The sequence below is a fragment of the Mobula birostris genome, chromosome 5 (assembly GCF_030028105.1).
Source record: "Mobula birostris isolate sMobBir1 chromosome 5, sMobBir1.hap1, whole genome shotgun sequence".
Lineage (NCBI taxonomy): Eukaryota > Metazoa > Chordata > Chondrichthyes > Myliobatiformes > Myliobatidae > Mobula > Mobula birostris.
In genome coordinates this window covers 126,417,816-126,431,587 of record NC_092374.1, presented here as the reverse complement: position 1 = coordinate 126,431,587, position 13,772 = coordinate 126,417,816, and positions in this window count along the sequence as shown.

The following is a 13,772-nucleotide window of genomic DNA, read 5'->3' as shown; positions in this document are numbered from 1 at the left end:
GAGAGTTTGCTGTTCTCCTGCCTTTATACGCTAAAGAATTGGGATCTGCAGAAGCCAGTGTAACAGAACTCCGATTAGTGATACTTAACTGTAATGTAAATACAAGTTCGTTGTTGTCTTTATGTGCAAAGTTTGTGGCATGGCATATACTATGACTAATCAAGATGATGATATTTGGATATTATTTTTAAGATCAAAGTTCAAAGTACATATACATTACTGTGTACTACCTTGAAATTCATTTTCTTGCAGACATTTACAGGAAAAAAAGAAATACTATAGAATCTTACTAAGAGCTATACATAGACAAATACTGACAACCAATGTGCCAAAGAAGAAAAACTATGAAAATAAAAAATAATACTGAGAACGTAGGGTGTAAAGAGTCCTTAAAATGTGAGTCTGTAGCTCGTGGAATTAGGTCAGAGTAGTGGTGGTTGAAGTTATCCATGTTGGTTCAGGAGCCTGATGCTTGTAGGGTAATAGTGGTGTGGGACTGAAGGCTTTTCTACATTCTGCCCAGTGGTAGTAGTGAGAAGAGGGCATAACCTGGAGGGTGGGGGTCTTTGATGATGGATTCTGCTTTCTTGTGACAGCGCTCCATTTGACTCTACTCAATGGTGGGGAGGGCTTTTCTGTGATGCGCTGGGCTGCGTCCACTATTTTTTTGCAGGCATTTCCATTCCCGGGCATCGGTGTTTCCACATCAGGCTGTGATGCAACCCATCAGGAAACTCTCCACTGTGCACCTACAGAAGTTTGTCAAAGTTTTAGATGACATGCTAGTTTTTGTACATTCATCCCAGCCTGATTCCAGTGAAATTGATTCCAACTTTCTTTTTCCCTGCTATCCGCCACCTTCTGTCGCCTTTTCCATTCCTGGGCGTTGGTGTTTCCATCTCAGGCTGTGATGCAACCAGTTAGGGTACACTTCACTGGACATCTATAGAAGTTTGTCAAAGTTATTTGTGACATGCCAAATCAGTGCAAACTTCTATTGTGGCTTCTTTGTGATGACACTTCTGTGCTGGTCCCAGGATCCCCTGACGTGATAATGCCAAAGAAGTTAAAGCAACTGATCCTCCCCACCTCTATTCCCCTAATAAGGACTGGCTAATGGATCTCCAGCTTCTTCCTCCTGTAGTCACGATCAGCTCTTTGGTTTTGCTGATGTTGAGTGAGAGCTGTCTGCGGCATGCAGAGAGCAGTTCATCATCCGGGAACCTTAACGCCTTGTGCAATTTTCCATCTGTGGCATCATGTCACCATTCAAAAAATGTTGGATTCCAGCGGCTTTTGGATTTTGGGTTAAGGGGTGTTCCACTGTATATGGTGACATATCTGTCCTTTGACGATAAATTCATTTTGACTTTGACAGTGATACACCTGCTCATTAATACAAATATCCAATCAGCCAATCATGTGGCAGCAACTCAACGCTTTAAAACATGCAGGCATAGTCAAGGGGATCAGTTGTTGTTCAGGCCAAACATCAGAAAGGGGAAGAAATATGAGCTCAGTGACTTTGACCATGGAATGATTGTTGGTGCCAGATGGGATGGTTTGAGTATCTCAGAAACGGCTCATCTCCTGGGATTTTCACACACAACCATCTCTAGAGTTTACAGAGAATTGTGTGAGAAACAAAATAAAACATCCAGTGATTTGCAGTTCTGTGGATAAAAATGCCCTGTCAATGCAAGAAGTCAGAGGAGAATGGCCAGATTGGTTCAAGCTGACAAGAAGGCAAATAACCTCATGTTACAACAGTGGTGTGCAGAAGAGCATCTCTGAATGCACACCACATTGAACCGTGAAATGGATGGGTACAGCAGCAGAAGACAACAAACACACACTCAGTGGCCACTCTATCCCTCACTTCTCTTAACAGTGTTGATGAGTAGAGGGATCTTGGAGTCCAAGTTCATAGCTCCCTGAAAGTGGCTATACAGATTGATAGGTTGATAGAAGGGATATGGCATATCATTTATTCATCGAGATACAGTATTGAGTTCAAAAATCAGGCAGTTATGTAGCAGCTTTATAAAATTCTAGTTAGGCCACATCTGGAGTATTGCATACAGTTCTGGTCACCCCACTATAAGAAGGATATTGTAGTTTTGGAGAAGGTACAGAAGAGGTTTACCAGGATGCTGCCTGGATTAGAGGGCATGTGTGATATCAGGAGTTTGGACAAACTTGGGTTGTTTTGTCTGGAGCAGCGGAGGCTGAGGGGAGATCTGATAGAGGTTTATAAGATTATGAGAGACTCAGATTGAGTAGACAGTCTGTATCTTTTTCCTAGAGTTAAATGTCTAATACCAGTGGGCATGCTTTTAAAGTGAGGGAGTAATTTCAAAATAGATGTGAGGGGCAAGTTTCTAACATGGAGTGTGGTGGATGCCTGGGATGCACTGCCTGGGGAGGTGGTAGAGGGAGAAACACTGGTGACTTTTAAGAGGTACTTAGACAGACACATGATTGTGAGGAAAATGCAAGGATATGGACACTGTGTGGGAAGAGGGGATTAGTTTAGTTCCCCATTTGATTACTAATTCAATTAGTTCAGCACAACATTGTGGGCCAAAGGGCCTGTTCCTGTGTTGTACCATTCTAAGTATGTTCTATCTTCATATTAATCCATATTGAATTTCATCCTCCACATATCTGACTATTGTATAAGTGATCCAAATCCTTTGTAAGTTTTGATATATTTTCTCTCTTTTTTTTACTGTTTGTGTCACCAGCTTATTTACTCTTCAATTGTGACTCTTTTCTATCTGGTCCTTGACAGGATGAGGTATCAGTGGAAATGCACTTTGGCACCAATGACCATAATTCTATTAGTTTTTAAATAGTTCAGAAAGCAGATTGGATGGGATTGCAAGCTAAAATCCTAAATTTGAGCAAGGAAAGTTTTCAAGGCAATAGCGACAAACTTGGGAGACACCTCCCTCCCCTTTCTAGATCTTTCTGTCTCTGTCTCTGGAGACAGCTTATCCACTGATGTCTACTATAAGCCTACTGACTCTCACAGCTGACTCTCACAGCTATCTGGACTATTCCTCTTCTCACCCTGTCTCTTGCAAAAACGCCATCCCCTTCTCGCAATTCCTCCGTCTCCGCCGCATCTGCTCTCAGGATGAGGCTTTTCATTCTAGGACGAGGGAGATGTTTTCCTTTTTTAAAGAAAGGGGCTTCCCTTCCTCCAGTATCAACTCTGCTCTTAAACGCAACTCCCCCATTTCACGTACATCTGCTCTCACTCCATCCTCCCGCCACCGCACTAGGAATAGGGTTCCCCTGGTCCTCACCTACCACCCCACCAGCCTCCGGGTCCAACATATTATTCTCCGTAACTTCCGTCACCTCCAACGGGATCCCACCACTAAGCACATCTTTCCCTCCCCACCTCTCTCTGCATTCCGCAGGAATCGCTCCCTACGCAACTCCCTTGTCCATTCGTGCCCCTCATCCCTCCCCACTCATCTCCCTCCTGGCACTTATCTGTATAAGCGGAACAAGTGCTACACATGTCTTTACACTCCCTCCCTTACCACCATTCAGGGCCCCAAACAGTCCTTCCAGGTGAGGTAACACTTCACCTGTGTGTCGGCTGGGGTGATATACTGCGTCCGGTGCTCCCAATGTGGCCTTTTATATATTGGCGAGACCCGACGCAGACTGGGAGACTGCTTTGCTGAACATCTACGCTCTGTCTGCCAGAGAAAGCAGGATCTCCCAGTGGCCACACATTTTAATTCCACATCCCATTCCCATTCTGATATGTCTATCCACGGCCTCCTCTACTGTAAAGATGAAGCCACACTCAGGTTGGAGGAACAACACCTTATATTCCGTCTGGTTAGCCTCCAACCTGATGGCATGAACATCGACTTCTCTAACTTCTGCTAATGCCCCACCTCCCTGTCGTACCCCATCTGTTACTTATTCTTATACACACATTCTTTCTCTCACTCTCCTTTTTCTCCCTCTGTCCCTCTGAATATACCCCTTGCCCATCCTCTGGGTCCCCCCCCCCCTTGTCTTTCTTCCTGGACCTCCTGTCCCATGATCCTCTCGTATCCCTTTTGCCTATCACCTGTCCCGCTCTTGGCTCCATCCCTCCCCCTCCTGTCTTCTCCTATCATGTTGGATCTCCCCCTCCCCCTCCAACTTTCAAATCCCTTACTCACTCTTCCTTCAGTTAGTCCTGACGAAGGGTCTCGGCCTGAAACGTCGACTGCACCTCTTCCTAGAGATGCTGCCTGGCCTGCTGCGTTCACCAGCAACTTTTATGTGTGAAACTTGGGAGAGGCTATTTGAAGGTAAATGGATGTCTAGCAAGTGAGAGGCTTTTAAAAGTGAGGCAAGGAGACTTCAAGGACAGCACATTCCTGTTAGAATGAAGGTCAAGGCTGGAAGGATTAGGAAGCTCTAGTTGACAAGGGATATTGAAACTTTGCTCAGGAAAAAAGAAGGCATGTGTCAAGTGTAGGCATCTGGGATCGAGGGAATCTCTTGAGAAGTGTAAGAAAGATAAGAAGGAAATCAGGAGGTCAAAAAGTGAACATAGGAAAGGGTAAAAGAGAATTCAAGATATTCTGCAAGTATATTAAGATCAAAAGGTCCCTCAAGATTCAATGTGGTTATCCATGTGTGGACCCATAGATTGGTAAGGTATAAATGAATATTTCTCATCTGTATTTACAACAGGTAACTAGGGAAATGAATAGTGATGGCTTGGAACATGTCCACTTTACAAAAGAAGAGGTGTTGGCAATCTTAAACCATACTGAGAAGGATAAATCATAAGACCATAAGACAAAGGAGCAGAAGTCGGCCATTCGGCCCATTGAGTCTGCTCCTCCATTCCATCATGAGCTGATCCATTCTCCCATTTAGTCCCACTCCCCCGCCTTCTCACCATAACCTTTGATGCCCTGGCTACTCAGATACCTATCAATCTCTGCCTAAAACACACCCAATGACTTGGCCTCCACTGCCGCCCGTGGCAACAAATTCCATAGATTCATCACCCTGGGGCTAAAAAAATTTCTTCACATTTCTGTTCTGAATGGGCGCCCTTCAATCCTTAAGTCATGCCCTCTCGTACTAGACTCCCCCATCATGGGAAACAACTTTGCCACATCCACTCTGTCCATGCCTTTCAACATTCGAAATGTTTCTATGAGGTCCCCCCTCATTCTTCTAAACTCCAAGGAATACAGTCCAAGAGCGGACAAACGTTCCTCATATGTTAACCCTCTCATTCCTGGAATCATGCTAGTGAATCTTCTCTGTACCCTCTCCAACATCAGCACATCCTTTCTTAAATAAGGAGACCAAAACTGCCCACAGTACTCCAAGTGAGGTCTCACCAGCGCCTTATAGAGCCTCAACATCACATCCCTGCTCCTATACTCTATTCCTCTAGAAATGTATGCCAATATTGCATTCGCCTTCTTCACCCCCAACTCAACCTGGAGATTAACCTTGAGGGTATCCTATACGAGGACTCTCAAGTCCCGTTGCATCTCAGAACTTGGAATTCTCTCCCCATTTAAATAATAGTCTGCCCGTTTATTTCTTCTGCCAAGGTGCATAACCATACACTTTTCAACATTGTATTTCATTTGTCACTTCTCTGCCCATTCTTCCAATCTATTCAAGTCTCCCTGCAGACTCTCTGTTTCCTCAGCACTACCGACCCCTCCGCCTATCTTCATATCATCAGCAAACTTAGCCACAAAGCCACCTATTCCATAATCCAAATCGTTGATGTACAACGTAAGAAGAAGCGGCCCCAACACGGACCCCTGTGGAACACCACTGGTAACCGGCAGCCAACCAGAATAGGATCCCTTTATTCCCACTCTCTGTTTCCTGCCAATCAGCCAATGCTCTATCCATGTATGTAACTTTCCCATAATTCCATGTGCTCTTATCTTGTTAAGTAGCCTCATGTGTGGCACCTTGTCAAAGGCCCTCTGAAAATCCAAATATACAACATCCACTGCATCTCCCTTGTCTAGCCTACTTGTAATTTCTTCAAAAAATTGTAATAGGTTTGTCAGGCAGGATTTTCCTTTAAGGAATCCATACTGAGTTCTGCCTATCTTGTCATATGCCTCCAGGTACTCTGTAACCTCATCCTTGACAATCGACTCCAACTACTTCCCAACCACCGATGTCAAGCTAACAGGTCTATAATTTCCTTTTAGCTTCCTTGCCCCCTTCTTAAATAGCGGAGTGACATTTGCAGTCTTCCAGTCCTCCGGAACCATGCCAGAATCTATCGACTTTTGAAAGATCATTGCTAATGCCTCCGCAATCTCCACAGCTACCTCCTTCTCTTTTTTTTGGAATGCACCCTCGTGTTTTTTCCCGGCAGCCTGACCAGGTATGTCCAAGGATATTGGGAACCTGGGGAAGAACTTTCAGCGGCTCTGGTAGAGATTTATCTGTCATTTTTAGCCATGGACGAGGCACTGGAAAACTAGAGGATGGCTAATATTATGCCTTTATTTAAGAAGGGTTGCAAAGAGAACACAGTTAACTACAGACAAGCCAACCTAAATAAATTACAGGCTGGTGAGCTTAATATCAGTGGTGTGAAAGTTACCAGCGGGGATTCTGAGAGACACGATCTTCCAGCGTTTGGAAAGTTAAGAATTGATTCGGGGTAATCAATACAGGTCAACCATCACTAATCTGACACCATTGGGACCTGAGGAGTGCCGGATTAGTGAAAATGCCGAAATACAGAACGATCACTTGAAGCATAATCAGTGCCGGATTATTGAAGGAACCGGATTACAGGTAGTCGGATTAGTGAAGGTCAACCTGTATGGCTTTATGCATATGAAATACGTCTCACAGATCTGGAAGACGATGGCACCAGCAAACAATGCTACCGAGGGTGACATCTTCAAGATGGTTCACAAAGCCACTCCTTTCACTTCTTTTATTTCTTCTTTTTATTTCCAGTCTGGTTCTGCTACTGTTGAAGCCTGTTACCTACATTCTGACAGTATGTTTTTTGGGCCATTCGGGCGCTCTGGTGTTTTGCTGTCTCCGAGAGGGTTCCACGAGGCTGCGAGTAAAGCCCGAGGCATTGAGGCCAGGAAGCCTGGAGACGGGGTGTGAGCCCCCGATTGACTTCATGTGTCCCTGATTAATGCCATCTCTCCCTGATTAAAGTGCCGAGGAAGATTGAAATCGTCAAGGCAGGTGCAGAGGCGAGCGAGTGTTCAGGATTGTCTACCAGCCTCTCACTCGCAACTGCCAGAGGAGGGTGTCGAGGTGTGACGGTCTCTCTCTCCTTCTCACTGGCTGCTCCTGAGGGATGGTTCTTGCGTTCAAATGACCTCTCTCTCTCTCTCTCTCTATCTCCCTCCCTCCCTCCCTCCATCCCTCTCCCCATTGATGCTGTGGGAGGATAGTGACAAAGCAAGGTTAAATCGACTTGACTTGTGGATTGTGGACTCTAGCAAAGAGGGCGGAGCGAAGTGATGATGTGGTGCTCCTGTGCTGATTGTGGATCTGTCCCTTCCTGTCTTTGCCTCCATTGGGTAAGCTAGGCCATCTTTGCCATTACCCTGAAGCTGGACTGTTCCCTTCCCTTCCCCTTCCTTCTGAAGCCTTGCCTGCAACCTGTGTCTGGAGCCTTGCCTGCAACCTTGTCAAGTTCAATCACCAGAGCGAGACCAGAGCCTTGCTGTGTCAAGATAAGGAACTGTCTATTGTTGAGTTGGAACTGTCTCTGTGTCCATGCCTTTGCTAGGTAGGTTCGGCCATCTGCCGCTACCTAGTGTTGGGAACTGTTTGTGTCCATGCCTTCGCTAGGTAGGTCTGGCTGTTTGCCGCTACCTAGTGTTGGGAACTGACTCTGTGTCCATGCCTTTGCAGGGTAGGTCCGGCCGTTTGCCGCTACCTAGTGTTGGGAACCGTCTCTGTGTCCATGCCTTCGCTGGGTAGGTCCGGCCGTTTGCTGCTAGGTAGTGTTGGGAACAGACTCTGTGTCCACGCCTTCGCTGGGTAGGTCCAGCCATTTGCCGCTACCTAGTGTTGGGAACCATCTCTGTGTCCATGCCTTCGCTAGGTAGGTCTGGCCATTTGCCGCTACCTAGTGTTGGGAACCGTCTCTGTGTCCACGCCTTCGCTAGGTAGGTCCGGTCGTTTGCCGCTACCTAGTGTTGGGAACCGTCTCGTCGTGTTCCGCATTCTGTGTATGAGTCCTGGCCCTACATCCTGGTCCCAAGGAGGGGTCCCGGCTCTGTGTTCCATGTTCCTGTCTCTCAAGTCCAAGGCTCCGTGTTCCCGTGCTCTAGACCAAGGCTCTCTGTTCCTGTCCTCCCCAAGACCAAGGCTCTGTGTTCTGCGTTCCTGTCATCCCAAGTCCAAGGCTCGGCTGTTCCTGAGTACCAAATCAAGGCTTCATGTTCTCATCCTGTCCATGTGCTTTGTCCTGTGCTGGAGTTCCCTCGTCTTGCCCAGGAGTCTCTCATTCTGTTCTGTAGCCTCACCTAGTCCTGTCTCCCAAGACCACGTCATGTCTTCGCCTAGTTCCGGAGTCTGAGCCCGAGTCAAGATCCAGGTTCTGGGTCCTAGTCCAGTCTCTGGCTCGGAGTCCGAACCCAAGCCTCGTCATGTCCTCTCCTCGAAGAACTCAAGCCTCATCATGTTCTCGCCTCGAGGAACCCAAACCTTATCATGTCTTTGCCTCGAAGAACCCAAGCCTCGTCATGTCCTCGCCTTGAAGTACCCAAGCCCTGAAGTACCCAAGCCATGAAGAACCCAAGCCATGTCCAGTCCTGTAGCCACGTCATGTCCTCGCCTAGTTCCGGGGTCCGAGCCTGGGTCCTTGTCCAGTCTCCGGCTCGGAGTCCAAGCCCAAGTTCCTAGTTCCCAGTTCCTTGTCCTAGTTCCGCTTGCCTAGCCAATGTCCTAGCGTAAGTCTGCATTCTTGTCCCAGCTCTCTAGTCAAGTCCTGTTCGTAGTACTTCAGTGTCTGTGTCTTGCATTTGGGTCCGCTCCCAGCGGCCCCCGCCCCTTATGGTAATCCCACGTGGCAGGCTAGTTGAGTTCCAGGATCAGTTGGCAACTTTGATACTGGTACGTAACCAGCAACAATGAATATTAATCGAGACAGGTTTTATAAAAACAACCGAACATTTATTAAACACGTATAAACGATAAGGAGAAAAAACAAAGGAAAACTTTGACCGGAGGTTAAACAGGTATGCAGCCGTTCATCAACTCCACTCGGCTCTGGTTCTTAAAGCGTTAAATGCGAAAACAGTTCTTAAAGCGATACAGTCAGATACAGTTCTTAAAGCGATAACTTCGAAAGTCCAACAGTTTTACACATTCAATCGGGAGAGAGTTCTCTGGAGAACGATTTCTTCACCGACGCACCTTTACTGCCAGTTCTGTCCACAGGATTCCCGATGCCGAAAATAAACAGTTTAAATCGACTGACCTTAAATTCCTTTTAGAGAGAGAGAGCCTTTGCATGAACTCATTGCTCTATTGCAAGAGTTATCTCAATGCAGCTTCTCTTCAACGAAGACTCAATAAGGTCGATTCTTTATTAAACTGCCAAACGATGCCGACTTCTCTCGATCCTTCACTTCAATGAATTCTTCACTCTCCCTTCAAAACTGTCGGAATTGAGTAAATTGGCACTTCCAGCCACAAATTCCCAGTCCAATATGGAATCTTTCAACAGAACGTACAACCGTTTTAAAAATGAAACTGCATCACAAAAACAAACGAAACAGAAACGGAGATACAACACATTCTACCTGGAAATCTACAAACTCAAAAATCCCACTGTGTCACCTGAGTCGACCCTTATATAGTCACGGGACACATGTCATCACGTGACCTCACAATGGCAGGAAGATTATATCAGGTGACCTCCAAAAGACCATTACAGCATTCTCACAAAAAACAGATCTCCTTGAGCATGTAACAATACAAATTAGCTTGATGGAACTAATCAGATGGCAATAGAGGAGGGTTGTTTTTCAGGTTGGACACATGTGATCAGTGGTGTATCTCGGGAATCAGTGCTGGTTCCGCTGTTCTTTGCCATTTATATTGACGATTTGGATTGGAATGTAATTGGCACAGTTAGTAAGTGTGTGGACGATGCTGCATTTGTCTGTATAGTGGACAATGAAGGAGGCTATCTAAGATTGCAATGGGATCTAGATGGGGAAGGAGTCCAATGAATAACACACACAAAATGCTGGAGGAACTCAGCAAGCCAGCATCTATGGAAAAAAAATACAGTCGATGGTTCGTGCCGGAACAATGGAGAAAAAAAGCTGAGGAGTAGATTTGTAAGGTGGAGGGAGGGGAGAGAGAAATTGCCACAACCATGGATTTGGCAGTGCAGAGATACGGCAATTCTACTCGTGAATATCACATGTCAGCTAATTATTATTTTGTTGTGACAGCATTTAACTCCATTCATGCCGTCATGGTATTTGTCGAGACATGGACACAACAACACTTTGCTGCCTACTTGCATTCCATCTTGCCTGAGAAATTGGACTGTCGAGTCAACAGACTCTGAAGACTAGCGGTATTTGTTTTATTCTTAGTTGTTCTTTTCAGCCGCAGTGTAGGCTTCATTCACCATTTGAGAGTTTTAGTTAACGGCCCTGTTTGGCCTAGAGTTTATTGTTTTCTTTTCCCTTTAACACTGTTCACATTAAAGTTTCTGAACTATCGACCTGCTTCAGTGTCTCTCACTCCGCACTTGGGCCATATCCGAACCTGGTGACAGAAACGCCAGGCGATAGGCGAAGCTTTGAGGGGGAGGGATGAAGCAAAGAGCTAAGAAGCTGATTGGTGAACGAGACAGAAGGCCATAGAAGAAAGAAAGGGAGGGAGGAGCACCAGAAGGAGGCGATAGGCGGGCAAGGAGATAAGGTGAGAGAGGGAAAAGTGGATGGGAAATGGTGAAGGGGAGAGGGGTGGAGGCATTACTGGAAGTTTGAGAAATCGTTGTTCATGCCATCAGGTTGGAGGCTATCCAAATGGAATACAAGGTGTTGTTCCTCCAACCTGAGTGTGATCTTATCCCAGCAGTGTGGAGAAGGCCATGGATGGACATATCGAAATGGGAATGGGAAGTGGAATTAAAACGGTGGCCACTGGGTGATCCCACTTGTTCAACGTTGGGTCTCACCCAATATACAGGAGGCCATGCTGGGAACATCGATCACAGCATATGGCCCCAACAGGCTCACAGGTGAAGTGTCGTCTCACCTGGAAGGACTGTTTGGGACCCTGAATGGAGTTAAGAAGTCACTGTAAGTTGTTGGCAATACCACACTTGAAGCATTGTGTGCAGTTCTGGTCATCCAGTTATAAGAAGGATGTCATTAATTTGGAAAGGATGCAGAAATAATTTAGGAGAATTTTTACCAGGACTAGAACATTTGAGTCAAAAAGAAGAATGGATAGGCCTGGACCAAAGGAAACTGAGGGGTTGACCTTATAGAGGTGTATAAAGTCATGAGGGCCATTGATAGGGTGAATGATCACAGTCTAAGACTAGGGAATACAGGTCTAAGGTGAGAAAGAAGGATCTCCTGAGGGTGGTGGGTATTTAGAATAAGCAACAAGAGAAAATTGAAGAGGTGAATACAAGTTGTATATGTGACCTCAAAGCCCAGCAGTGTGGACAGATGATGAAGGACATCCTTAGATGTTTGCTGCCTCAGGTTGGTGGGTCCGGAAATTAGATGCCTGTGTGAGCAAGAGGCACGAGGGAGGGCTAATGAGTCGGTGTGTCCAGAGTTAAGGCTTGGATTTCATGGTCCCATAAGACCATAAGATGTGGGAGCAGAATTAGGCCATCTGGCCCATCGAGTCTGCTCCGCCATTCAATCATGGCTGATCCTTTTTTTTCTCTCCTCCTCAACCCTAGTTCCTGGCCTTCTCCCCGTAACCTTTGATCCCATGTCCAAACAAAAACCTATCAATCTCTGCCTTAAAAACACCCAATGGCCTGGCCTCCACAGCTGCATGTGACAACAAATTCACCACCCTTTGGCTAAAGAAATTCCTCTGCATCTCTGTTTTGAATGGACGCCCCCTCTATCCTGAGGCTGTGCCCTCTTATCCTAGACTCTCCCACCATGAGAAACATCCTTTCCACTTCTACTCTGTCTAGGCCTTTCAACATTCAAAAGGTTTCAATGAGATCCCCCCTCATCCTTCTAAATTCCAACGAGTACAGACCCAGAGCGGTCAAACATTCCTCATGTGATAACCCTTTCATTCCTGAACTCATCCTTGTGAACCTCCTCTGGACCCTCTCCAATGCCAGCACGTCTTTTCTAAGATGAGGGCTCCAAATCTGTTCACAATACTCAAGATGAGGCCTCACCAGTGCCTTATAAAGCCTCAGCATCACCTCCTTGCTCTTGTATTCTAGATGTCTTGAAATGAATGCTAACATGGCATTTGCCTTCCTCAACATCAATTCAACCTGCAAGTTAACCTTTAGGGTGTTCTGCACAAGGATTCCCAGGTCCCTCTGCATCACAGATTCCTGGATTTTCTTCCCGGTTTAGAAAATAGTCTGCACATTTATTTCTACTACTGAAGTGCACGGCCATGCATTTTTCAACGTTGTGTTTCATTTGCCACTTTCTTGTCCATTCTCCAAATCTGTCTAAGTCCTTCTGCATCCTACCTATTTCCTCAATGCTACCTGCCCCTCCACCAATCTTTGTATTATCTGCAAACTTAGCAACAAAGCCATCTATTCCATCATCTAAATCATTTATATACAGCATAAAAAGAAGTGGTCCCAACACCAACCCCCGCAGAACACCACTAGTCACGCAGCCAGCCAGAAAAGGATCCTTTTATTCCCAGTTGCTGCTTCCTACCAATCAGCCAAGGCTCTAACCATGTTAGTAACTTTCCTGTAATACCATGGGCTCTTAACTTGGTAAGCAGCCTCATGTGTGGCACCTTGTCAAAGGTCTTCTGAAAGTCCAAATATACAACAACCACTGCATCCCCTTTATCTATCCTACTCGTAATCTCTTCAAAGAATTCCAGCAGGTTCGTCAGGCAGGATTTTCCCTGAAGGAAACCATGCTGGCTTTGTACCATTATCAGCTAGTCCAGGCGAGCCGATACCAAAGATTGGAAATAAAGGTCGAACGAGTCCAGACATTGAAGGCCAATGGCTGAAGGCTGAACACTGTAGGCCCCAGATGGGAGACGGGGGACAGGGGACTGGAGGTTAAGGGATAGGCGGCTGAGTCATTGGGGACTGGGGCAAGGAATTAGCGACTGGAGACTGGGGACTGAGTAGAGGGAATGGGGACAGGAGATGAGGACAGGGATCTGGGAACGGAATGGGGGAAGGGGGCAGGGGAGGTGGACTGAGGATGGGAATGGGGGCAGGGAACAGGAGGCAGGAAATGGAGACTGGGGGAATAGGGACTGGAGACAGAAGACAGGATCAGGAAAATGGGGACTGCGGACAGGAGATTAGAGGCTGGAGAATGGGGACTGGGGTCTGGGGATAGACTGGAGATTTCAATGTCCCATCACCAGCTAGTTCAAGGCGCCGATACCAACGATTGGAAACAAAGTTTGAGCAGGAGTCTGGAAGTTGAAGCCCAATGGCTAAAGCCTCAAGACTGTCAGCTGGGTGCTGGGGACTGGGTACAGGCCATGGAGGACTTAGGACGGGGCAGGGATCTGGGAACTGGGAATGGAGAACAGGT